Genomic DNA, 21,249 nt, shown 5'->3' with positions numbered 1-21,249 from the left:
GCTGTGTCTCACATTAGTTTGCCTGGTGCTACTGTGACCTTTCATGTGGGATGGGAAAAATAAAGCTAAAGTCAAACTCATTTTGCTCAACATATTTTTATGTCAAGTTATATAGTGTACAGTTAGTTTATTGTGAGATGCTTGTTTTTTTATGTTCTATGTGTTTTTTCCACGTCATTTCTATAAACAAAGTCTTAATATGTGTATCAAGTAAACCTTAAAAGATATGTGGTCAACTGCTTAAATTGCCCACATCCCATTTTCACTCCCTAGCCAAAGTGTGTGATCCTGGGCAAATCATTTAATCTCAGTGTCTTATTTAACTCCCTAACCAAAGTGTGTGACCTGGGGCAAATCATCCTCTCCTCCCCTTCATACTCCCCCCATACTCTCCTCCCCTTCATACTCCCCTCCTCCCCCTCCCTTGTCCATGTCCTCTTTTACCCCTATCACTCAGTCTGAAGTTACCCTCCTCCTTTCTAAAACCCATCCCACTGACCCCATTCCTACCTCCCTCATCCCTAAAATCTACCCCCTCTTAACACCCTATCGCACCTCCTTTTTCAACATCTGTTGTTCCACTTCCACCTTCCCCACTCCTTTTAAGCTTGCCACTATCATCCCCATTCTCAAAAAACCTTCTGCTAATCCCCTTCTTGCCCATCTCTCTTCTCCCCTTCCTTTCTAAACTTCTGGAACGCATTGTCTATTCTCAACTCTCTATCTTCATCTCCAACCATTCTCTCCTCCCCTCCACCCAATCTGGATTCCGCCCTCTCCACGCCACGGAAACTGCTCTAACCTCTGTTCTCAACTCTCTCCTTTCTGCTCGCTACTCTACCACTCTGTCATAAACTTCCTCTGCCTTCTCTCACCTCACGACTCCATCTCCTCTTCTCTTAACTCTTTAGGATGACTCCCATTTCACTCCCAGCTCCTCTGCCTAGTTTTCAAAGCCCTTATTGTCTTGCCTCTCCGTACCCTCCCTTCCTAATTTCTATACTCCTTCTCGTTCTCTCCGCTCGGCAGATCACTTCCTTCTCTCTTCTCCTCGTTCACCCTGTGCCCCTTCCAACTTCTCGCTCCTTTCCATTGGAACCGCCTTCCTCTCCATTACCTCCTACCCTTCATTTCACACTTCCCTAAAATCCTATCTCTTCCACTCACCCCATTAGCTTCTTTTTATTCCTTTTCTCCATTGAAGCCACCTTCACCATCACCTCCTATCCCCCACCCCTTTCTCACCCTGGTTCCTCTCCATTTGCAATTAACCTCATAAATAATGTAAAATTGTTCCTTGTACTGTTTTCTGGTTTAGATTTAATGTCATGTATTGCTTGTTGTATTTTCTTGTTCCTCATGTAAAGCGCCTTGGATTAAAGCACTATATAAATTAAAATAAATACAAATTTAATCTCACAGTGTCTTATCTGAAGTCATCAGTTCATACCTTCTATTATTATACCATTATGTTATGAGCGGTTATAAAAAATAAATCCTCACTCATGGTTTTAATAGCCATAGTGCCATTTGTGCATTTCATACCACAAAGTTATTTGACACTCAATTACCTCATGGCAAATTATTGTAATGTTTCTTCCCTTGGTGTCTCAAAGTAGCAAAGACTGGTAATGCTTTTTGCAGTGCTCTTTCTGTGAAGTCACTTATGCTGTCAACGCATATGTAAATTTGGATGTTTGCATATATTTTGTCCCACAGGGCCTGGACAGAGCTAACAGATGAGTGTCCTGCATGTACAATGTCGTACTGTTTTTTGTGTGTGCTGGGTATGTGTTTAAATGTCATTTACCACTAATGTTACCAAAAAAAAGTGGATGGGGACCAGGGAGCACAAATTACACCAGGCTGCTTCTGGTGCACTACCACGCCTAAAGCGTCCTGCGAAACCATTCTGTAAAGTTGGCCATCCTACGGCCCACATCCAGGGATGGGGTCAAGAAACGGGACAGATTATTATATGTGTAGACACTTACTACTAAAGCAGTAGTAGCTGCACAGCAGTTACTGCTTCTGCAAGCACTCCAGAGCTTGAACCGTACTGCAAATGAGCTTCGGAGCAGCTACTGTGTCTACGGTACCCATAACAACAGGCTGCCCTGTGTAATTTCAAAACCAGATGCTTAGAAAGTCAAGTATTTACGATGTTTAATGTCAACATGTGATAAGTACAATACAAGGAATTACAGCTACAACGTGCATTTCCAGGGGTTTGCAAACGGGCTCTTAAAAATATAACAAAGGAATGAGAACGTCTAAGTTAATGGATGCTAAATGAAATACAAACAAAATTCACCACAAGGGCTAGATTACATACACTCACCTGGTGCTGCCGGGAATCGGGAAGGGAGCCTTTCATAAAGAATAGTGTCGTATTCCCATCCGAGAAACGGACCATACCAACGCTCCGCCAACACTTCATCACGTGGGCTGCTCTGCATCACGTGGGTTTCACGCACCATAGCAACGTTCTGCCTCCACTTCATCACGTGGGTTTTACGGACCATAGCAAAGCTCTACCTCCACTTAATCACGTGGGCTGCTCTGCACTCTTTGGGTTTCAAACGTGCTAGCAACTAGTTCCCATCCGAAACGGGCCATAGCAACGGCCCACCCACTCTTATACACGTGACTTCCTACGTCACCATTGGGATTTTTCCAGAGCAGTGAAGCGGTCCGTTCCGCAGCAATTTTAGTAACCGCTGAGCGGGATTCGGGAAACTGAAGGCTGTGGCTGCCGGTACAAGTGGGCATTGTCTCATATAGGGAACATTTCTGCAAGACCCTGATGATTGTGATTTTTCCGGAGAAATTTTAGTGAGCGCTGAGCGGGAAAGTCGTGGCTGCCGGTGCAAGGGTACGTTTTCTTGGGGATAACGGAACGTTTCTGCAAGACACTGGGGCGTCCTATTCGTCTTGACTTGTCCCTCGTCACTTTTCTCAGCGGGATCCGGGAAGCACTTGCTGCAAGAGCGGCAGCAATCCGTGCTCTTGGCTGGCTGAGAATACAATTTGCATTTTCTTCGAGAAACCGTGAACTTCCATGCAAGACTCCTGGTTGAGACGGGCAGCGGAAAATTACATTTACTTTAAAAATCATATTCAGCTTAGTTCTGGAGGGAGGGATAGGGAAACATTGGTGTGGGTCTGGAGGGAGGGATAGGGACACAGTGGTGTTGGGGGGGGGGGGGGGGTTGGGGTACAGTGGTGTGGGTCTGGAGGGAGGGTTGGGGCACTGTTTTGGGTCTGGAGGCATAAGCATACAGTGGTGTGGCTCTGTAGGGAGGGTTGGGGTACAGTGTTCGCGGGTCTCGAGGTTTAGGGCACATTGGTGCAGGTCGGGAGACAGGGTTGGGTTACAGAAGTGTGGATTGGGAGGGGATGGGGGCACGTTGGTGTGGGTTTGGGTGAAATGAGGGACATTGGTCTGTGTCTGAGGGATGGATGGTTCATCTAGGTGTGGGTCTGGAGGGCGGGATGGGGGCATCTTGCTGTGTAGATGGTGGGGTTGGCAATGGATGGTAGCACATTGGTGTTGGTCTGGAGGGTGGATTGGGGCATCTGGAGGGTGGGATGAGGCATCTCGTTCTGGCTCTGAAGGGAGGCTTGGGGCACAGTGGTGTGGATCTGGAAGGATAGGGACACTGGTTCTGGAGGGAGGGTTGGGGTACAGTGGTGCGGGCATGGAGGGAGGGTTGGGGCACGGTGGTGTGGGTCTGGAGGGAGGGATAGGGACATAGTGGTGTGGGTCTGGAGAGAGGGATAGGGACACAGTGGTGTGGGTCTGGAGGGAGGGTTGGGGTACAGTGGTGTGGATCTAGAGCGAGGGTTGGGGTACAGTGGTGTGGATCTGGAGGCACGGTTGGGGCAGAGTGGTGTGGTCCTGGAGGGAGGGATGGGGACACAGTGGTGTGGGTCTGGAGGGAGGGTTGGGGTACAGTGGTGTGGGTCTGCAGGGATGGTCAGGGTACAGTGGTGCGGGCATGGAGGGAGGGTTGGGGCACGGTGGTGTGGGTCTGGAGGGAGGGATAGGGACATAGTGGTGTGGGTCTGGAGAGAGGGATAGGGACACAGTGGTGTGGGTCTGGAGGGAGGGTTGGGGTACAGTGGTGTGGATCTAGAGCGAGGGTTGGGGTACAGTGGTGTGGATCTGGAGGCACGGTTGGGGCAGAGTGGTGTGGTCCTGGAGGGAGGGATGGGGACACAGTGGTGTGGGTCTGGAGGGAGGGTTGGGGTACAGTGGTGTGGGTCTGCAGGGATGGTCAGGGTACAGTGGTGTGGATCTGGAGGGGGGTTGGGGCACAGTGGTGTGGGTCTGGAGGGAGGGATGGTGACACAGTGGTGTGGGTCTGGAGGGAGGGTTGGGGCACAGTGGTGTGGGTCTGGAGGGAGGGTTGGGGCACAGTGGTGTGGGTCTGGAGGGAGGGTTGGGAACACAATGGTTCGGGTCTCGGGACGGAGGTTTGGGGCGCATTGGTGTGGGTCTGGAGGGAGGGGATGGGGCACATTGGTGTGGGGTTGGTGGGAGGAATGGGGGCCACTGGTCTGTGTCTGTGGAGGGATGGTTCATCTATGTGTGGGTCTGGAGGGCGGGATGGGGCATCTTGCTGTGTGGATGGTGGGATCTTAGTGGGGTCTGCAATGGATGGTGGCACATCGGTGTCTGTCGGGACAGGTATTGGGCATCTGTTGGTCTGGAGGGTGGATTAGGGCATCCTGGTGTGGGTGGGACTGGGACATCTGCATTTGGAGGGTGGGATGAGGCATCGGTGTGGCTCTGAAGGGAGAGATGGGGCATATTGGTGTGGGTCTGAGGGAGGGTTGGGGCACGTGGGTGTGGAGGGAGGCATAGGACACATTGTTGTGGGTCTGGAGGGAGGGATGGGTGCTCATTGGTCGGGAGGGATAGGGGCATCTTGCTGTGTGGAGGGGGGATGGGGCATCATGGTATGGGTCTTGAGGAAGGGATTGGGCATCTTGGTGGAGACTGGGTCGGAGGAGGGCATTGTTGTGGTGTTGGTGGGAGAAATGGGGGGCACTGGTCTGCGTCTGTGGAGGGATGATTCATCTAGGTGTGGGTCTGGAGGGCGGGATGGGGCATCTTGCTGTGTGGATGGTGGGATCTTAGTGGGGTCTGCAATGGATGGTGGCACATTGGTGTTGGTCTGGGACAGGTATGGGGCATCTGTTGGTCTGGAGGGTGGATTAGGGCATTCCTGGTGTGGGTGGGACAGGGACATCTGTGTGCATTTGGAGGGTGGGACGAGGCATCGGTGTGGCTCTGGAGGGAGAGATGGGGCATATTGGTGTGGGTCTGAGAGGGAGGGTTGGGGCACGTGGGTGTGGAGGGAGGCATAGGACACATTGTTGTGGGTCTGGAGGGAGGGATAGGGGCATCTTGCTGTGTGGAGGGAGGGTGGGGCATCATGGTATGGGTCTTGAGGAAGAGATTGGGCATCTTGGTGGAGTCTGGGTCAGAGGAGGGCATTGTTGATCTTGAATTGAGGGACATGGCATATGATGGGGGCATGTCAGGGAATGATAGAGCATGTGGGTCTGAGTGAGGGCTGGGGCACTCTTGGGAAGGAAGGGGGCATCTGGGTGTGAATGCAGGGATGGTGTATGTATGTCTAGTGAGAAGGATGCTGGTTTATGGGTGGGGTAATTAGGTGTGGGTATAGAGAGAGGGCGGACGGCGCCATCTGATTGTGAGTCTGGAGGTGAAGCATGTGGGTGTGGCTCTGCAAGGTGCAGCTTCTTGGTGTAGGTATGGAGGGACGGATGTTGGTGTCTTTGTGTGGGTTCGGAGGGAGGGATGGTGGCATGTGAGTTGGGAGGGAGGTGGCATTTGAATCTCCTAACATGTTTGGAAGGAGAAATGGGGCATTTGAGTGTGAATTGTGACATGTAGGGCTGGGGTATCTGCTTGTGTGTGGGGGCATGAAGGATCATTAACAGCGGAGCAGCTGGAGGGAGAGCCGCGGGCCCGACCTTGGTTGCATTCCAGACGTGCACACCCACAGCCCGGGGCACCTCTCGCAGAGCAGTCCGGGGTGCGTGGGCAACCAGGTGCTGGGAAGCGGGGATTCCCTTCCACTGTAGGAGGGGGTCCGCTACCCAGCAGATGGATGGGGACGCCTGGCAGGGTTGGGTTAACTTTCTGGGGATGTCCCCAACCACGCACCAGAAAGGGAGCCCTGTGCGGCCTGCGCTGACTAGGGGCATGCACTCCTCTCTCTGACCCGCAAGCGGGTGGGCATTGGTGGACGCACCCCAGGCAGCAGGGAAGCCCAGAGTGGGGGCAGCCGGGAGCCGAGGGAAACCTTACTGATTTTGAGGCACGCCTTCCCAGGCAGACTGGGCCGGCATGCCAGGCACGCGCCATGGCGCTGGGCGTCTCGCCACAGGCGACGGTGCCTCCCACAGGCCTCTCCTGCACCGGCAGGGTCAGGCTGACGCCTGGAACAAAAAAAAGTTGCATGGGACTCTTGGCAGTGGATCACTCGGCTCGCACGTAGAAGAGCGTAGCTAGCTGCGAGAATTAGTGTGAATTACAGGACACATTGATCAACACTTCGAACACACCATGCGGCCCGGGTTCCTTCCGGGCTACGCCTTTCTGAGAGTTGCTTGTACACCAATTGCCTTGGGTTTCCCTCCAAGGGGCGTGGCTGGGGCTGTCGCAGGGACTCCGTTCCCTTTGTCCCCCTACGGTCAGACCCCGATCAGCACCATCGCAGATTCCCTGGATCTGGTGTGCTGGCTCATTGCCGGCGCATCCCGGCCTCCCAGTTTCCCCGTCTCATGCAGGTTTTGGGAGGGCCGGGTGGCCGGCACACCCCGCGGCTGCAGCAGGCCTTAAAAAAGCCTGGCGCACCTTCACCCTACGCTGGGGTGTTAGGGAGAATTCTCTGTTTAGGCTGAATTTCCTAACCTAGTGAGTCCCCCAGCAGCTTTGCTGGATTTTTGTTTTTGGGGTTTATTTCTTTCTCCTGCCAAGAGTGAGACTCTTTTACCCTCACTCTTGGGCATGATTTGAGTGTGTTTCTTTGAATCTAGATGTGTTCAATGGGCTATTGGGTCTTTTACTCCATAGGGCTTCATGTGTTTTTGTGATGTGTGTTACACAGCACCCTCAGTGCAGTGACACAGGGGTGTCTTGGTGACCCCCCAGTATAGACTCCATACCCTGGCACTGACTACTGTCTCCCAGGGCATGTAAGGTCACCATTGACTTTACCAGTCTTACATTCTGAACAGAACCAGTACAAACCATCATATTGTGGACGTACTGGCTGGGGCAATTCGATTGCCCCAGGGTCTGTTAGTCGAGGGGGCACGTCTCCATCCCCCCTGATCGAGTTTTGGCTGGTGGCAGTGGATACTACTTTTTATATTCAACCGCAAATATTTTCCTATGGGATTTCCCATAGTTTTAGGCTACTATCTTTATTTAACTATTTACGGTAGCTTCGAACATACCGCCGGTTTATTTAATTAATATTAATTCGCCGGTTGGTATTTTTTGCCAGGACTCTATTCTAAAATGGCGTTTGTGTTCTCTTCTGTGACTCCAACCCAAGTCGAGCCCTTTGTTCCACTTTTTGGCGGGCTTCTCCACAGAAACCCTCCAAAGTGGTGCCACTCTGTCTGGGGTACTTAGGAGGGGTGGAGGGGAATTTAGGCACCCTGGACTGAGTTGCCTAGGCAACTCAAGTCACACTCCATCCTGATTGGCCTTAGCATGTTTGAGTGACAGCTAGGCTGAGTGAATGGTGGTTTGATGCATAAAAACAGGGCTTTGGGGACTGGAACTTCAGAAGTTGCCACAGGACCTAAGAATCCGACGAGGGAGAAGCTGAGCCGACCTGCCACAACACCACCACTGGTGGAGCCCTGCTGGACTGCCTCACCACTTTTCCCAACGACAGAGGAGATCTCCCGCCGGAGAGTCTTCTTCCTTTGACTGGTGGGGATAACCAGTTCCACCGTCTTTTCGCTTTCACAACGTACCTCGTGGCCGCCATGCCTGTGCCAAGCACCCCGGCAACCGGGATACCACGTTTTACCACGACCGCGAAACAAAGGTACCACCTTTAACCGGAAAACTCTGCGGCTGGTTTCTTCCCTGGTAGTGCAACGACCTTCATCTTTCCTCCAAGTCGAGATCTTCTCTTCCCCTGGACGACGACGCAACTTGCACCCACTACCAGGAACAACTGCCACCGCTGGAGGATCCTTCCCACTTAAGGTACCGTGTCCCGCCTGGCTTCCCTTACTACCAACTGTATGGGGTAGATTTAGCCCCCTGCTTTCGAACCTGGGTTAGCCTGGGACACCCTGGCTAAACTTTTCTAAGCCTCTCTAAACTCTTTTTAAACCCTCTGCAAGACTTTCTAAGCCTACTGTAACTGTGTGATCTTGGACGCATTTGTGCTCTGCTCTCTCTAAGAGTGGGCCCAGCCTTTGGACTTTGGCTCACCAGTGACTTTTTGCTCTCTGCCTTGCTAACAGTGTTCCTGAATCGTAGAGTGGTGTACCTCTTCATATTCTGTCTTTTTCCCCCCTTTCTCACAAACTTATTAGAGTGCAATCTAGTTAAGCGCTCACCTCTGTATGAAAATAAGTGGTGTTTTACTGTGATTTATCTGATAGGGAAAAGGGGGTGTATATATTACAATAGTAACTGTGTTTAGAATATTTTACAATAAGAGTGCTGGAGTGTTTCAACTGTGTGTTTTTAAATAAATAATTATATACTTTAATACCAAAGCTCTGGTCAGTGTTTGTATTATTGTATCTGAGTGCCTATTGAGTATACTTTGCATACTGCCTAACTCTTCTTGAGGGAAGTCTGACTGCTCAGCCACAGCTACCAGGTAAATCTGGGTGGTGCAGACTGCTACCAAGTGGGTTTACTGCCAACACCTGTAGTCTTAAATCTTTTGCAGTGGTCCCTAAGGGAACTGCACCGGTTTCTGCCTAACACGGGGCACCTGTCCATGTGTGTGGCTGCCTGTGGTGTCCCGTGGCTGCTGGCGCAGGATGGCCATGGAGTGCAGGCATTGTGACCATGTGGGCTTTGGCCTCCGATCGGACAGCACGCACACTGCTGCACCAGAGGCACAGGGCTGGGGCAACCCTGTGTATGGGCCTGAGGCCAGCTGCCCATGCTTTGTGCCCCCCCCCATCCCCCGACTACTGCTTCAGATCAGACGTGGCGACCCGGTGAATTTAAGCATATTACTAAGCGGAGGAAAAGAAACTAACCAGGATTCCCTCCGTAACGGCCATTGAGTAGAGAAGAGCCCACCGCCGAATCCCTGTTCAGCGGCAGCCGTGGGAAATGTGGCATACAGAAGACAGACTCCCCGACATCGCTCAGGGGGCTCAAGTCCTTCTGATCGAGTCTCACCTCACGGACGGTGTTAGCCGGTAGCGGCCTCTGGCACGCCGGGATTGGGACTTCTTGGAGTCAGGTTGCTTGGCAATGCATCCCAAAGCATGTAGTAACCTCCAACTAAGGCTAAATATGGGAGCGAGATGGATGGCTAACAAGTACCATAAAGGCAAGTTGAAAAGAACTTTGAAGAGAGAGTTCAAGAGGGCGTGAAGGGTAAACAGGTGGGGTCTGTGCAGTCCTGCCACAGGATTCAACACGGCACGTAGGTCAGTCGCCTGGAACAGTGTATGCCCTTGCGGGACTGTGAGCTGGGCAGATCCAGCCCCCGCAGGGTGCATTTGCTCTGCAGCGGTGCACCTCGATCGGCTGGGAAGGCCCCAGGGGGCAGGTGGCTCTCTGCTCCGGCAGAGTATTACAGCCCCCTGACAGCAGTTTTGCTGGGGCCGAGGGAGATTGACCGCTGCCGTGCCCTCCTCTGGCAACCGTCTTGGGCCCTCTTGGGGGTCGCCGGGGTGGTGTCGGGAGATAGGGCTCCCGATACGACTGTGGTGGACTGCCCTCAGTGCACCCCGACCATGTTGTGCTGCTGGGCGGGAAGGCCCACAAAGGGTGCCAGGGGTCCGAGGTGATGTCGGTTAACCACCCAACCTGCCTTGTAACACTGGCCAAGGAGTCTTAACACGCGCGCAAGTCGGAGGGCCGAATGAAACCCTGTGTGGTGCAAAGAAAGTCAGGGCCGGCACCTGCCGATTGCAGTGGGATCCCGTCGTGGTGGGCGCACCACCGACCTGTCTCGCCCGCTTTGTCAGGGAGATAAAGATGGTGAACTAGGCTTGGTGGAGGTCCGTAGCGGTCCTGGTGTGTAAATCGGTCGTCCGACCTGGGTATAAGGGCGAAAGACTAATCAAACCATCTAGTAGCTGGTTCCCAATAGTGTTTCCCCTCAGGATAGCTGGCGCACAGAAACCCCAGTTTTATCTGGTAAAGCAAATGATTACAGGTCTTGGGGCCAAAATGATCTCAACCTATTCTCAAACTTTAAATGGGTAAGCAGCCCTGCCCGCTGGCGTGGTGCTGGGCATTGAATGGAAGTGGCCAGGGGGCAACTTTTGTAAAGCAGAACTGGCACTGCGGGATGAACCGAATGCCGGGATAAGGCGCCCGATGCCGACGCTCTTCAGACCCCAGAAAAGGTGTTGGTTGATATAGACAGCAGGACGGTGACCATGGAAGTCGGAATCCGCTAAGGAGCCCCGGGGAGGGTTCTCTTTTCTTTGCGAAGGGCGGGACACCCTGGAATGGGTTCGCCCTGAGAGAGGGGCCCGTGCCTTGGAAAGCGGTGCGGTTCCGGCAGTGTACAGTGAGCTCTCGCTGGTCCTTGAAAATCCGGTGGAGATGTTGTAAATATATCCGCAGCAGGTCTCCAAAGTGAACAGCCTCTGGCATGTTGGAACAATGTAGGTAAGGTAAGTCGGCAAGTCAGATCCGTAACTTCGGAATAAGGATTGCCTCTAAGGGCTGGGTAGGTCAGCTGGGGTGCGAAGCGGGGCTAGGCGCACGCCGCAGCTGGATGAGGCATCTAGCTCCCCCCGTGGGCAGCACCGACTCTGGAGGCAAGCCAGGCCCTGCCTGTGGATCTGCCCTGCTGCGGTGGACGCCTCTCTCCGTTCCCCTCCCAGAGTTCAGGGCCGACGTTCTGCCTCGGCTGATGCCTAGCAGCTGACTTAGAACTTTTGCGGACCAGGGGAATCCAACTTTAATTAAAAAAAGCACCGCAAAGACTTGTGGTGGGTGTTGACTCGATGTGATTTCTGCCCAGTGCTCTGAATGTCAAAGTGAAGAAATTCAATAAAGCATGGGTAAACTGCGGGTGTAACTATGTCTCTCTTAAGGTAACCAAATGCCTCGTCATCTAATTAGTGATGCGCAGGAATGGATGAACGAGATTCCCACCGTCCCTACCTACTATCTAGCGAAACCACAGCCAAGGGAACAGGCTTGGCAGAATCAGCTGGGAAAGAAAACCGGTTGAGCTTGCCTCTAGCCTAATACTGTGAAGAGACGCGAGAGATGTAGGATAAGTGGGAGGCCATTGGGCTGCCGGTGAAATACCATTACTCTTATTGTTTTTCACTTACCCGGTGAGGTGAGGGCGAGCCCCGTTGGGCTCTCACTTCTGGCACCTGCCGTGCATGACCTGCTCTGGGGACAGGGCTCGGTGGGGAGTTTGACTGTCAAACAATAACACAGGTGTCCTAAGGCGAGCTCCGGGAGGACATAAACCTCTGGAGCAGAAGGGCAAAAGCTCGCTTGATCTCGATTTTTCAGTATGAATACAGACCGTGAAAGCGGGGCCTTACGATCCTTCAGACTTTTTGGGTTTCAAGCAGGAGGTGTCAGAAAAGTTACCACAGGGAGAACTGGCTTGTGGCGGCCAAGTGTTCATAGCGACGTTGCTTTTTGATCCTTCGATGTCGGCTCTTCCTATCATTGTGAAGCAGAATTCACCAAGCGTTGGATTGGTCGCCCACTAATGGGGAACGTGAGGTGGGTTTAGACGGTGGTGAGGCAGGTTAGTTTCACCCAACTGATGTGTTGTTGCAGTAGTAATCCTGCTCAGTACAAGAGGAACTACAGGTTCAGACATTTGGTGTATGTGCTTGGCTGAGGAGCCAATGGGGCGAAGCTACCATCTGTGGGATTCTGACTGAACGCCTCTAAGTCTGCAGCACTGTTGAGCCTCAGTTGGCCTAGGATAGCCATCCTTTGGGCCGGTGCGTAGAGCCGCTCGCCTCAGGACTCTATTGTGGACAGAAGGGGGCCACCTCTCTCGGCCGTAATGCACTGAATAATCGTGGGGAACCTGATGCTAAATCATACGTGGACGACCTGATTCTGGTTCAGAGTTTCGGAAGTAGCAGAACGGCTTCCTCGCTGCGATCTATTGAAAGTCATTCTGTGAGCCAAGCTTTTGTCGCAAGGTGGTGCCGCCGCCGCCAAGTGTCTCCATCCTTCCTACTGCTGTGCCACGGAGCGCATGGGGAAACTCCCACCCACCCTAGGTGGACACCCGCGGGTGTGTGCGAGCTGGGCGGGTAGCTCTTCTCACCTTGCCCGGTCAGCCTGGCGGACCAGATGGCCTCGGGCTGGGGCCTTCAGCCCCCAGACAGGGCGGGAGAAGAGAGGCTGCAAGCCACCCCAGGGCGTGGTGGGTGGTACCTTAAGCCTGTGCCCCTGGACGGTGGGGTCTGGGCAGGCATGGCCGCCGGGCCAACTGGCCCGGGGAGTAGGACCAGGTGGTTGCGGCCGGCTGACCAGAGTTGTGCCTGATTCTTGCATTTGTCTCCGGTTGGGTTCCAGCTTAATAGTCAGCCTGGAAGTCTCTCCCAGGCCTCGGCCCAAGTGTGCAGATGCAGTGCCTTAAGCCCCGGGCAGGGCGGGGAAGAGAGGCGGCAGCTTAAGCCCCAACCCTAGAGCGCAGGGGTGGTACCTTAACCCCGTGCCCCTGGACGGTGGGGTTGGGTCAGGCACGGCCGCCGGCCATCTGGCCCGGGGAGTAGGCCGTGTTGTGGCTGGCGGACCAGATGGCCCGAGTTGCGGGTGCCTCCTGAATTTGTCTCCGGTCGGGTTCCATAGGCCCCCACTCTGTGGGTGCTTAATAGTTGGTGTGGAAGTGCCACCCTGCGGTTCCAGGGCGGCTGTGGCACAGTTCCAAGGCGTTCGTGGGTTGCTCCCGGTCCTCGGGCAAGTGTCGCCCGCTTGTGATCGGTTCCAAAATGGGATGCGTGTGTCAAGGGGTGCCCTGAGTGGGCCCCTTAACACCACAGGGCTATAACCGCTTATAGCACCCGCCTTGAGTTCCATGGCGTTCGTGGGTTGCTCCTGTTAATCGGTCCAGTGCCATCCGTGTGCGTCAAGCACAAGACAGGGTGCGTGTGTCGAGGGGTTCCCTGAGCGGGTCCCTTTCCTCCACATTGGGGTAAATTTGCTTGTAGTGGCCAACCCTGATTTCTACAGTGTTTTGTGGGTTAGTCCCAGAGGGAAAGGTTCTAATGTGGTGGGAGAATCTCTAAGGGGGGTCCGGCCAGAGCTCCGGGGAGATAGCCGGATTGCTGCACTCTGCCTTGGGTGCCTGTCTCGTGCCTGGTTTCGAAAGTCCCAGAGTCAGGGGTGGTCATGTGGAGACCTGGTCGGGTCCCCATCGCTCCCCACAAAGGAAAAGCTCTAAAGGGGCCCCTGCCTGTGCTGTCTCTGACCCATCTCTCTGTCCGGCCCCTGAAAGGGGAGCAGCGGAGGGGGTCGGGGAAGGATGAACGGGATCGGGCTGGGTGGCGGAGCGGCCTGCCTCCGTCGCCATGGGAAGCCCTGCCACTGTGCTGCTGCAGGTAGCGGGCAAGCTTCCCGGGCTGAGCTCCTGGATTTTTTTTGTTTGTTTTGTTTTAAAACCCTGATGGTTTTGGCTGACTCCCAAGTGGGAAAGCTAGACGGGGCGCAGTGTCATGCGCCGCCTCCGCGCCTGGCGTCTTTGGCCCCGCTGCCGCTTAGGGACTTCCTGATTCCCGTCACGCTGACGCTACGTTCTCTCTATGCGGTCTAGTCTTCTCCGCCGTAGCGCTATTTAACCACTCCTCTCCCTGAGCACAGCGCGTTGCAACCTTCCACGGTCAGCTGCTTTTCCTCGCTGCCGCGGTCTTGCTACACGCTGTTTACCTTTTGCTCCTCGAGCATTTTTTCTCTTACTCTTTCCGTCCTTATTACCGGTCCTACTCCGGTCCCAGTTTTTCGTTTCCTCTCTACCTCCATTTCCTTAGTTCCAGCTCTCTGCCTTTACTTTGTTTTCTTTACCTTTTGGCGTTTTACGCTGCATTATATTTCCACCTGGTTCCGGTTGCTGCCTTCTCCCATTATTCATCTGCATCACGTCCAGCGGCCATCAGGATACTTACCGGTCCAAGGGGTTTTTTGCCTACTCTGGCTTTTTTCCCCCTTCCTGTCTCTCCCGGGAGGGGGACACGGTCAGGGCGCATTTACACGCTCTCACTGTGGCTTCCTCTTGTGGAAGACACTCTCAACCTAGAAAAAAGGAAAAGGATTATACGGCGCATCGAGCACTCAGTTCAGCTGAAGAGGATTTCGACTCCACAGGTGAGGAGGTTGAAGAGAGAAAGAAGGGTATTACACCAGTGGTAGAATCGGAAGTTGACACGCAGGGCTGTCTCGCCGCGGCGGGAGGGACAGGCGGCGCTTGCCTTCCCCCCGGTCTCTTGTGCTAGCTAATTTTTGTCCGTTTTTCCTCTTCAATTTCTTATGAAGCTTTGTTTTTTTTGCCTTTTAACTCTCCCCCCCTGGATCACTGCGCTCCATATCTTCTGAGGCAAATGTACAAGGTATAACGGATCGTAGTCTATAGTATAGCCAATAGTCTTAGTCTCTGAGGACACCATCGTTCACGGTAGTCTTTGTGCAGGAAGTTCAGGACAGCGTCCCACTCGTTCTTGAATTTAGCGTAATCACCCTGTATAGTGTGTTACCCATTCCAGTGAAGTCTAATGCCATTTGCTATGCATTCCTGTTTGCTGGGGATTGTGGTTTGGTTCCACTTTTGCGCAATTAGGGAACGGGCTGCCACACTTGGAGCCATATATGCTTTCCTCGGATTTAGTCAGGAGTGTGCCCAGCACGTCACTCAGTCCCAGCATAGCTTTTCCATATTCTCTCCGTATTTACGGGTTTCTTTCTTTGTTGACCACTTCCCAGAACGGTTTTAGGATGGAGCAGGACCACCAGACATGGAGCCATCTGTTTACTTCTTTGCAGCCCCGCCAACACATCTGTGATAGTGAGGGGAATATTTTATGTAGCTTCTCCAGTGTTAGGTGACACTGCACCAGTATCCTAGTCCACATTTCCCTGATCTGCATCCATCTCATCAATTTGGGGATTCGCTGCCACACTTCCCACCACTGTTCTTCGGAGATCAGGAGGGGCAGCATGTTTGCCCATTGTTTCATATAGGGCCACTGAACCTATTCCTTTGGCATGGTCAATAATTTGAAAATTGTACTAATAATTTGTCTATAACCGGAATTTGTTAGCAAGTACCTTTCTAGCGCAGTGAATTTTCTGGTGGTGGATTGTTTCCTATCTCGAGAAGAGAGCCAGTGCCGCAGTTGAGTATAGCGGTACCTAGCCTCCTCCTGCAAACCCATGGTTTGTTTGCAGAGCTGGAATGACTTAACCTCCTGTCCCTCCATCATGTACCTTGCGCGAATGCTGCTGCCTCTTCTCACCTGGCGTATGCTCCTTTCTCCAGCTCCGGGGTAAACTGTGGGTTCTGGAATAGGGGAGTGAAAGGAGATGGGTAGGACGTGATCTTTTCTTTTTTTTTTTTTAACCATAGCATCCCATCTATCCCCCACCAGGGCTGTAATTCGGCTTCTGTACACGTTGGGGGGCCTGTCTGCTCTTGGGCACCACAGGACCTCGTCCAGGGACCTTCCCACCACTGCCCTATCCATCCTTCGCCAGATGCTGTTGGGATTCCCATTCAACTAGTCTCAGATGACCCTCAATTGAGCTGCTTGGTAGCCTATTTGAAGGTTTGGAACTACCATTCCCCCGCCCCCCTACAGAGTGACCATGACCCTCCAGGCCACCCTCAGTCTTTTCCTTTGCCAGATGTTATGTACTAGTTTATTCAGGGTTTTAGAAGAATTTTTGGGGCACCACCAGGGGAAGAGCCTGTAAGTAATATAGCGCGCTGAGGAGAATTGATGCAGCCCATCCATGATATCTTGAGGAGCCTCCTCTCTCCCAACCAGGTCTTGATAGTTTCCAACAGGTGGGGATAGTTTGCTTGATACATATCCTCTAGGCAACTGGTTATTGTCACCCCTAGAGTATCCCCCCTGCTCATGCAAATTGCCCTGTATCTGATGTTTCTGAGTGCATGCCTTCTTGTAGCACCATTTGTTCTGATTTTTGGTTGTTGGTCTTCAGGCCTTCCGCTCTGCCAAATTCCCCTAGGCGTGCCGTTAACCTTGGGAGGGAAGTGTCCATGTCTGTTAGCATGACCAGGGGGTCGTCGGCAAAGGCTGTTGCCTTATGGTCTTCCCCCATTGAATGTCATCCCTTTTAGTCCCCTCTCCTGTCTAATTCTAGCTAGGAAGGGTTCGAGAAAGATGACGTACAGGACTGGCGACATGGGTCGGCAGCCTATTTTATTAAATTGTTGGCTCATCTTCGTCCCTTTATATCTCAGGCTAACGATGAGACGATAGCCAGAGCAATTATCAGGGTGAAATTAGACTATTGTGGTAGTCTTTTAGTTGGGATCAGTAAAGCCGCCATTAATAGGTTTCAAGTAATGCAAAATGGTGCTGTAAGAGTAGTAATGGGATTAGCCCGCCGCGATCATGTATCAGTAGAAGGGATTAACGCCTGTGTATCTTCAAAATCTTATCAAACAAGGTGAAACAGATCTTTGAGGTCCAGCAATCAGAATTACTTCACTCTTCCTAGAAGTAAGACGAAGAAGGTGGAAAATGCAGCATTTTTCACTGCGTCCCTAAAGCTTAGAATTTGCTTCCTATGGAGCTCTGTGGTCCGGCGTCTCCAGCATGTTTTAAAAAACAATTGAAAACATGGTTGTTCACGTGATTTCATGTAACAATTGTTTCTAAGAATCTCTGCGTTAGGGCTTTTGTTTGTTTTACGTCTTGTTTGCGCTCTAACGCCTTCGGGTCCAAGGCCGCACTCTGTAAATGTCATCAAGTAAAGTGTTGCTCCATAGTTGGCTTTGACCAGGCGGAGAAAGCCGGGCCCAACCCCATAACCGCCATGGTAGCAAACAAAAATGACCATTCGACTCGGTCGAATGCCTTCTCAACATCTAGCGCTAACACCCCATACCTATTTGACTTCTCTAACAGGTGGGATATTCACCTAATGTCAAATGTTTGTCTCCCCTTGACAAAGCCCGCGTGATCCAGGTGGATCAGTTCAGGGATTCTTATCCATTCTAGATGTTTGAATTTTTGTAAAGATTTTGGCGTCAAGGTTTATTAGGGAAATAGGGCAGTAGGACCTACAGAGGGTTTGTTTTTTGTTTGGCTTAGGGAAGAGGATTACCTTGGCCTCCTCCATGGACTGGGAGATGCGGCCCGTATAGGAGAAGGAGTTGAACAGGGATGTCATCCACGGGACTGATGTGGTCTGGAATGCTTTATAGAATGTGGCGGGGTACCGTCCGGGCCTGGGGCTTTATTTGGTGGTAGTGATTGTATCAATGCGCGCACTTCCGGTAATTGTCCCTTCTAAAGCATCACGCTGGCTCTGTTCTACTCTTTTTAGCCAGCAAGATTTTGAGGCCTTTTGGAGGCCACTATCCGGTGCCTCTGTAGAGTAGAGGCTCGTATAGAACTCAGTGAAGCCTGCCCTATCTCCTCTGTACGTGTGGTTTCCTGTCCCCCCACCATCTGAATGCGTCGTATTGTACTTGCCGCCACCTGCTTGGCTAAGAGCCGGCCTGTATTGTTTGCCTGGAGGTAATACTTCTGCCTCAAGAATGGAAGCTAGTTTACTGCTTGGTTAGCTAGAAGGATATTGATTTGCCCTTTGATATGCACACCCTCCTGATCGTTACCCCCCTGTCGGTCTCCATTCTCTCCATTACCCTTTTAGGCAATGTTTGAGGTCCACCTGGAGGCCTTTTCCTGTTTGGCTCGAGATTCCTGCTTTGCTCTGAGCACCCCCCGCATGGTTGCCTTTACCTCCAGGGTCTTATTTTCCCCAAAGAAGTCGCAGATGGTCTTGCATATCTCGTCGCAAATTACTGCGTCTCTCAGCAGATGGCAGGGGAACCGCCACTTCCAGAGCCCTGACCCAACCCTTTCCCATTGGACTTCTAGCTGCAGGGGAGCGTGGTTGGACAGGGCTATGGGTCTCCTTTCTATGTTCTGTACAAACAATGTCACCGAAACCCTTTTGTAATCAATTCTTGAGAATTATCGGTGCACATGTGAGTAGTAAGTATACCCCTTGGAGTTCCCATTTAGTTCATGCCATGTATCTGCTAATGCCATCTGTTTATGCTAACCTGTAGTTTACTAGATGTGGGCGTCCTGTCCGCGCTTCTGTCCGTAGATGGGTGCCACGCCAAGTTAAAATCCCCTGTCCGTATTAGCCGGCCCGTTGTGAACTGGTCTAGCTTCTCCAAAAACCCCGGCAAGTATCCTTCCTGCCCTGAGTTGTGGGGCGTACACCAGGGTGGTTGTGAGAAGTTTACCCCTTCACCCCCCCCACCCCCATTGTTGCTGGAGGAAGAGGAATCTATCTTCCTTCTCGGCTTTTGTGCCTATTATTTGAACGTCAGGGAGGTGTCTAAAGGCTATGAGGAGTCCTCGAGCCTTGCTCTTGTCGTTGGCCTGCAGAACCTGGGGGTACCCTCTCAACTGCATTCTGTGTTTGTTTTGCTTATGGATATGAGTCTCCTGGAATGTCACAATGTCGGGCTTGGTATCCTGGAGGAGGTTCTCCAGTTTCTGTCTCTTAGTCTGTGTGTTTAGTCCTCTAACATTGAGTGTTAATATTTGGATCCCTTTTCTACTACCCGTACCCCGTTCTGCCCTGAGAGTAACCATGTTGCAGCGATTTCCCCAACGCCTCTCGCCCCCTCCGGCTGGACTCGGCTCAACTTCCCCAGGCCGTAGGTTGCCGGGTCTCGTTCCCATCCTGGAGAATAACTGTGCAGGGAGAGCCATTTCTCTACTCTCCCCAGTTTCCAAAATCCGTCACCACACCCCCCGTCTCCCCGAGCTGACCCTTAGGCTGACATTCCTCTTGAAACCCTACTCGGTATTAACCCTTGTCTCATGATCCCCGCCGTTGCTGTTACGTGGATGACCTATTCAGCCTGGGGGCTTTGATTGCTGCCCCCCTGGGCCCCGCAATTGTTAGCGTCTTGTCTTTGACCCCTCTATGCTTCTCCGCTCCCATGGCTTCTATTTGTGGCTTTCATGTTCTGGCCTCCTATTATGTCCCCCCCCCCCACCCCTGCATCCCCTTCTTCAATATTCAGGATCTTGAGTCCCTCATCCAACGTGGTGATGTGGTGTTGGTGCCCATTGGCCAGGTCCTGGAAAGGTTCTGTGACCGTACCGTTCACCTGCATCAGGGTTGCTTTCCTCGCCGCTTGGAGGATCGTTTTCTTTTTAGTCATATTGCCGCAAAGCCATCACCACTTCTCTTGGCATGGCCCCAGGTTCTTTTCGCTGTGGACCCAGACAGTGAATATCTATGATAATTTCTCCCCAGCCTCTATGTCCAGCAAATCTTTGAACACGTTCTGCATTGTATCCCTGTCGGCATCTCTCACACTTTCTGGCAGCACCTTCACCCTAATGTTGGACCTTCTCGAGCGGTTCCAAGTCCTCTGCTTGGAGCTCCCGGTTGTGTGTCGCTACTGCTAGCTGTTCCGCTAATACATCTATCTTCCCGGTGTCTTGAGTGAGCTCATGAATGGAATTTTAATTTGTATCAAATATTTCACACAACTCGACTATGTCGCCGTTTATTTCCTGCAGGGATTGTGCAAGTTATGTGCGTATTGAATTGAATGCCTTAAAGCACTGTTGCAGCACTTCGCTCGTGACCTCTTGCCCCTGTGGCAATGTTGGGGGTTCATCCGACCCCTGCCTCTCCATAACCTTGGGAGGGTCCCTTCCTGTTTTTTTGAGATCTTGGCCCTTGGGGGGGGGGGGGCGCGGGGGGGCTTTGACATCCTTGAGCTTGTTGCGTGACATTGCCGGGTGATGGTTAGTGCCTGCCTGCACCTTACTGTGGGGGGCTTCTCCCCAGGCCTCTGAGGTTCCTCTTGACCCTGGGGTATTGGCCAGTTGTTCTGTATGAAGGGGATGCTCTGCTCTCCCTCTTGTGTGCCAAGGGGGTCTAGCTCCCCTTTAGAGCCTGGGTTGATTGCCCCCTAGGGCTAGTACACTCAACAGTGACCTTGAAGTGTTTGCGGTGTCACACTGGGCCTCTAAGTACACTCTTGCCCCCCTGGAGGATCCTTCTCAGTTAATATTTCATGGCAGGGTTTGTTTTCATGAGGGTGGACGGTGCAGCGCTCTCCTGCGGAGTCAATGCTGGGGGTTGGGTGCATGCGCTGTCCGCCCTGGGTTCCTTCCCTAGCCGTTGGCCCGGGGGGATGCTGCAGGAGACTTGGTGCTGTTGCCCTTCTATTACTGCAGTTTACTTCTGATGCTGCTGAATGGTATGGGTTTGGGCCTTTCCCTGGGTCCGGGTATGCTGCAGATCTTTTCCCTGGGTCTGAGTATGCTGCGGGTCTCTTGCCATTGGGGGTCCCCTTCCAAGTGTAGGTTATGGGGCTTTGGGGCAGATGCTTTCATAAACGTCTGTCTGTCTGTCTGTTGTTTGGGAGGGGAGCGGCTTGCGTGCACCTACTTCGTGGCTGCCGACTCCATTATTTATGCCTGCTTACCCTCTGCGAACTGGGGCGCATCAGAGCTCATGGGGGGGATCCTGCGCCACGTGGTTCGTGAAGGCCCTTTGCTGTGTGGAGCCGGGCTTGCTGTATGGGGCCGTGGCGGGAGCAGGATTTCAGGGGAATACTACCTGCTCCCCCTCCTTACTTTTGTAGCTGGGTGTCCGGGTCGCCTCTGCTGGATTGCTGCGGTGCATGCGCCAGTGCATCCTGGCCCCGGCCGGCGCACTGGTCCATTAGCCTCGTCTCCCCTGGTCGGCCCCTGGGGATCTGCGGTGGTCCACTCGCACTCCCCAGCCTCGCCGATGTTGCTGTGGCTGAATGG

The 21,249-nt window shown here is 52.8% G+C and overlaps 1 protein-coding gene and 1 pseudogene across 1 annotated transcript in view; one reads left to right on the top strand and one right to left on the bottom strand.

Moving 5' to 3' along the window:
• Positions 1 to 2,440, bottom strand: part of KMT5C (lysine methyltransferase 5C) — a 561,873-nt gene extending 559,433 nt beyond the window's left edge. Inside the window, exon 1 of the mRNA XM_069638276.1 lies at positions 2,342 to 2,440. The gene's annotated coding sequence lies outside the window, so the exon portion shown is untranslated. The remainder of the gene's footprint in view (positions 1 to 2,341) is intronic.
• A 4,061-nt stretch (positions 2,441 to 6,501) lies between these two features.
• Positions 6,502 to 6,647, top strand: LOC138565204 (5.8S ribosomal RNA; annotated as a pseudogene).
• The last annotated feature ends 14,602 nt before the right edge of the window (positions 6,648 to 21,249 follow it).

This window comes from Ambystoma mexicanum, chromosome 1q, assembly GCF_040938575.1.
Source record: "Ambystoma mexicanum isolate Mex_15411 chromosome 1q, UKY_AmexF1_1, whole genome shotgun sequence".
NCBI classification, from domain to species: domain Eukaryota; kingdom Metazoa; phylum Chordata; class Amphibia; order Caudata; family Ambystomatidae; genus Ambystoma; species Ambystoma mexicanum.
This window is presented reverse-complemented; position numbering and strand designations above follow the sequence as displayed.